This window comes from Callorhinchus milii, unplaced genomic scaffold (assembly GCF_018977255.1).
Source record: "Callorhinchus milii isolate IMCB2004 unplaced genomic scaffold, IMCB_Cmil_1.0 Scaffold5, whole genome shotgun sequence".
NCBI classification, from domain to species: domain Eukaryota; kingdom Metazoa; phylum Chordata; class Chondrichthyes; order Chimaeriformes; family Callorhinchidae; genus Callorhinchus; species Callorhinchus milii.
The window spans coordinates 11,157,819-11,163,818 of record NW_024704746.1 but is presented as its reverse complement, the minus strand read 5'-3'; positions in this window follow the sequence as shown (position 1 = coordinate 11,163,818).

The following is a 6,000-nucleotide window of genomic DNA, read 5'->3' as shown; positions in this document are numbered from 1 at the left end:
TTGGAAAAGACGGTTTGAAGCCAGTCATGGTAATATTTTCATTTGATTCATTCAGTAAACCTGGTGACTCACCGTGGAATCACATTTTTGGTTTGTATTTGGATGTTTTCTTTGTGAATCATTGATCAAGAGAACCATCTTATACTTCAGAAGGTTACAGTAACAGTACATGTGGTTACTGGGGAGGTGGGGAAGTATTGTTCCAGCAAACATTGGGACATCTGATGCTATGTATTTCCGTGTGAAGCTGTAGCATTGGCACCTCGCTACTCGTGATGCGGTGTCCTTGCAAAATCTATGCAAATTGTCAATGCACACACAAAACCACACACATATTCACTTAACAATGGATCCTGACCTTGTCCTCACTCAATGCCAGGCATTGAAGCTATTTGCAGCATTCTCACTCTTTCTCCAGTTGAGAATAATTTCACACAAAGCAGGAACAAACCTTGAACCTACTTGGTCTTTAATTCAATTTAATTTAAGTAGTATAGTAGTTCTCACATAAATCATATCAGTTGGGATTTAATATGACCTATGGCAAACTTTCAAAAGTTGTTTCATATCTGACTTATGTAAAGTTATGTATAAGTTGGATGTAATACAACTATTGTATATAAATTTAACCACAACAAATTATACTTGTATAGCACCCTTCACATCGTAAGATGTCCCAGGGTGCTGGATAATTAGTGGTTTTGAACCGAGTTGTGGTCAGAAGGGGAGGACGGCAGGGGGTTGGGGGTGAGAGGGTGGCCAAAGGCATGGTTGAAGAGGAAGGTCTTCGACGGGACTTGAAGGAGGCAAGAGAGGGGTGAGGTGGATGGATTGCGGCTTAGAGTTCCAGAGTGTAGGGGCAGAGATGCTGAATGCCCGACTGCCAATGGTGGTGTGGGAAGTGTGGGGGAGCTAAAGCGGTGTCCGCCAAGCAGAGGGAGTGGACAGACAGGCTGATGTGGGGTTATGAGGTTGGAGATGTAGGCCGATCAAGACCGTGGAGGGTCTTGAAGGTAAGAACAAGGGTTTTGTACTCAATTTTCTGAGGAATGGGGAGCTAGTGAAGTTGGGCAAGAATTGGAGTGATAGATTCCCAGAGCCTGGTGCAGGAGAAGACACGACCTGCAGAGTTCTGAATAATCTGCAGCTTGTGGAGGGAAGAGTTGGCAAGTCCGGTGAGCAGGCAGTTGGCGTAGTTAAGCCAGGATGTAATGAAAGCGTGGATCAGGATCTCAGCGGCCTGCGATGAGAAGCAGTAGCGGAGGAGGGCAACGTTGTGTAGGTATGGAAAGGTGGAACGGGTCACAAATGCGGAGTTTGAAGGATAGCTGAGGGTCAAAAAGGCCACAATGGTTTTGGGTTGGCTCAGTGAGGTGAAGGTGCAGCCATGAATGGTGATAGCATCAGTGGCTGAGGTGAGGAGGCGCTGCTAGGAGCCAAGTAGGAGGGCCTCTGTCTTGACAACATTGAGCTGGAGGAAGTTGGCTCTCATCCAGGACTTGATGTCAGACAGACAATTAGCCAGGACATCAACGGTCCTGGAGTCGGGGGTGGTGGCGGCTAGATAGAGTTGGGCGTCATCCGCATACATGTGGAAATTGACCCCATGCCTGCGGATGACATCGCCATGCGGGAGCATGTATAGATTGAAGAGGAGGGAACAGAGGGCAGAGCCCTGAGGGACGCCACACTTGACAGTGCGAGGGCTAGAGGAGAAGCCGATGGTTGTCATGAAGGGCAGACAGTGGGAAAGATAGGATTGGAACCAGGCAAGAACAGGACCATTCAGGTGGAGGTGAGAGGAGAAGCGGTGGAGAAGAATAGAGTGGTCAACAGTGTCGAAAGCGGTCAAGAGGGATGAAGAGACAGAGAAAACCGGGGTCACAGGTGGACAGAATGTCATTTGCCACTTTGACCAGGGCTGTCTCCGTGCTGTGAGCAACACAAAACCCAGATTGGAGGGGTTCATGGAGGGAATGCTGGAAGAGGAAAGAGAGAAGTTTGGAAGCAATGACTCATTCTATGACTTTTGATAGAAAAGGAAGGTTTGAAATTGGGCAGTAGTTGGAGAGATTAAAGTGGATTTAGCAGGAAATTGATCGAGGCTCAGGTGGATGTATGACTTGGGCGATTATATGGTCTAAACAGATAAGACTTATGGGAGTTTTACTCTACTCTCACCGAAGTTGTACATGCTGGGTTAGACTTTAAATAAGTAATTTATTACTTATTTATTAATTTATTACTGCAAAATACAGTCAATTCACTTTACAGTACTGTGAAGCGCTTTGAGACGTCTCAAAGATGTGATCAGGCACTATATCAAATGCAAGGATTATTATTATTATTCGGTTATTCCTGAATTGTGTATAAATATTTTCACTGTCATGGAGTGTGGCATGTTTCTGGATTCCTGGTGAGTGTATTTGTTCTGATCAATGTATTCATGTAATGTGCTCATGCCTCAAATGAACAATGCATTCATCCATTATAAGAAAGTCTACGTAGAAGGAGGCAAAAAATACATATATTGGTAGAGAGATATATGTTTACTTCATTGGATATCTAACTCTTCAAAGATGAGACAGAATGAGTGAAAAAGATACCGCAGACACTGGTCCTGACAACTTACAGTACATTAACTCGTATCATGGGTATTAACAAGGATCATCATTGTGCTCAAGTGTAAACTGTTTCAATGTTCACATAAACTGAACTCAAGAATAATCTCTGAGTAAAATCAGCATGAAGGTGCTCATTAATCAGATGTTAATAGGCACTTGTAAATTAGATGAAGCGTAACATGAAACATTATTTTTCACATATTTCCTAGTATATTAACACCAATTAACGAGCACAGTTAAGCTAATTGCTATAATTATATGATGCCATTGAACTGTTCAACATCCAGTTTGCAGTTGAGATTCGGATTTACCATTGAGGTTCTTAACAGATCCATGCTATTTAAAACCTGAGATGATTACCCATTTCCCTTCTCCATCGCTTGCCAACCAGCCCCCATCTTTGTAAAGCACTCCGAGACGCTATCCTGCGTGAAAGGCGCTATATAAATGCAACTTGTTATTGCTGTTGATATCTTCTGTACTTACACAGAAATCAATCTGCTAATCAGGTGAAATGATCTGCCCTGGCAGGAAGAACAGGGATGTGGTGTGCAGAAGTCATGGGCACAGCAATTGAACCAATCTCACCTGAGCCAATCCACAAGCAAACCCACTTCATCAGAACATTCATAGCATCATACAATCAGAGCTGTCAAATCCTGAAGAGTTAAAAATATCCATAAAGCAGATTAGGAATTAAAGAGGTAAACTTTTTAAAATAGTACCTTTAATTTCAATATTAGCTTCATGTGTTTGCCTTGTATTGAAAACCAAAAGGCAGCAAATTTCCAGCAGTGCAGGTCAGTTGGGAGAGATTGTGCTGTGATGTTTCACTTCAGAGCTGACTTTCACTCATCTCCATCAAACGCACGTGATGCTCAACATAAAGATTCCAGCTCATCGTTCTTTTCTAGTTTTAAGACGGATCAGTTATAAATCTCACTTTTACTCCATCCTTGGGATGGCCTTCCGACGTGAAAGGTGCTATAGAAATGTAATTTTGTATTGTATCAACTGTGATCTTGCACAAGGTTAAGTTTCTCATATATAAGGCAGCAATGGTTTCTTTCATCCAAACATTTACTTGAATGAAGTGGATTTCACATTGAGTTGACAGTGGAATCGCACTCAAGCTCTTTTAAGATTTCCATTGGCAAGGCATGAGGAAAAAGTAAACTTTCACCAGTTTATGTTACTAAATCGCTCACAAAACCTCTGCCTTGTGTTTTATTTTACAAATGAAACTGTCCACAAATTTGTGCATAGGCAATGGCAGAGTGGGATGTTTCACAGGTTTGCTGCACTGATGGAATCCATGAAGCACATACTGAAATTATATAATTTCAGTGATATAAAATTGCAATAAAATAATAACACACATGGAGTATATTTAATCATATGCATGCATTGAATATACAATTAAAAGTTACAGAAATGAGCTTTTAATAATGAAGTGAACTATCTTTCAACACTGAGGACATTACTTAGCAGATCGATTAGGATACAACACATTAGAATAGCATGAGAGAAATCATTCCATTTGTTTTCCAAACAGTCACTGATGACAAACAACTTTTACAGAGCTTTCTCTTCTTGTGTGTATGTGTGTGTGTGTGAGTGAATGTCTACCTGCCTGTTTGTCTGCCTACCTGTATGTTTTTTGTTGCTTGGAAAAATGTTAGCGTGTAAAAGTGTAAAAGAACCTTTTACTCAAAAGAGAGCACTGATTCACGGTTATGGAAGGAAATGATGACCCTTTTGTGTTGCAATTACTCTACCTGACAGTAAAATGACCTCCCTGTTAGATATAAACCATCCATTCACAAAGCTTTAGTTACTGAATGCAATTGCGAAGCTTACAATGATATCTTATTATACGGTGTCTTTCAGATGTCAGCCTTCTTAAAATACGCATCTTACTCCAACCACAGTACAATTTTTGTACAAGTGGCATCTATCACTCAGCTCTCCCTTCTACACTCTATTCTCATTTTCTTTATTTTCCTTCAAGTTGTCGACAATTTCCATGACAGAGCCAGTTTAATCTCAGTATCAGTGGAGAGGCAAGCCATCTTAAAAGCCAAATGTTCCCAAGCACTAACCGACAGAAGAAGAATAAATGTTTCAGTCAAACTATTTGAGCTCATGCTTATTGGTCAGCTGATCTTCATGAATAACAGAAAGGATTTCTCTATGCATTTTTTTGGAACCAGTTAAACTGTACTGAATAAACAGTTTGACTTAATGTTGTAACAAGAGCATTTTACAACAATGGTTTAAATCTGAATCTCCGGCAGAGCAATGTTGTTTTTTTTCAAAAAATATAAAGTTTTCCGTCGTGAAGAGGCTTGTGGATTGATTTAGTTACTTAATTGAGATAGTCCCTGTTTTGCCATGTTTTCCTTCGAAGATTTTATTTCTTTTCCCTTGTTTTTCTTCAAAAAAAACAATTGATTAGAGTTACAAGATTAAAGCATGTACTAAAACTGTCCTCCGGTTAGATCACTGGGATTGCACCAAGCTACAGGCACTGAGTTACTGTGACATCCTTAAAGAAACAAGCACTTTACCATCAGAAATTAATCTACCATTGATAAGGTCACCTCCAACCAACCTCATCCTTCACATGGCTTACATCTCTCGGATATTTTGCTGAATCTTACTGATCACAACACAACCTAAAGATACTGATTCTCTGATTTTACCTCTTCCTCCCCTTGGGCTTTGAGCATTAAACATAAACATGCTCGCTACTGCACTGTAATGCCAGTTCCCTCCAGCAGGTTGTAAGTGCTCAAACATGTGAAAAAGAGCAGATGGTGGGGGGAAAAAAAGGCACGGGATCACACTGGGTGTACACTTTGAAAAGGTCAGGCCTTCGTGTTTTTATGCCTGTCCTGCTGATAACTTACGAAAAGCACAGACAGATGTGGTAACTACCAGATCTGTCTGCAATACTGAGCTGGTTTGGTGGAGTTGTTTGAACTCTGAATGTGGTTCGTCAGCATGTATGTGTGTTAATGTTGACAGGTCAAAACCAATGTGGGTTATTGTGCACTTGTTACACTATTTTGTAACGTGGTGACCACGAAAGGCACAGTTTTACCTTTGTTTCATTCACAATAACTGGTAACTAATACAACAGGTGTCGTGCAAAGGGTGCGGGTGCTATCAGGACAGCACTACTTTGAAGGGCAACCCCTGCAGGTGAAAACAACAGAAACGTAATCAACACATTAGCATGTAAAAGACTGGGAATAAAGTACATGGTAGCACAATTTCTTTCTGGAACCAGTTGAAAGGCTGCATTCTGAAGCAGTTCCACTTTAACCATGTGTATAGTACAGGGAAGTGATCCAGATAGACCAGCAATGCT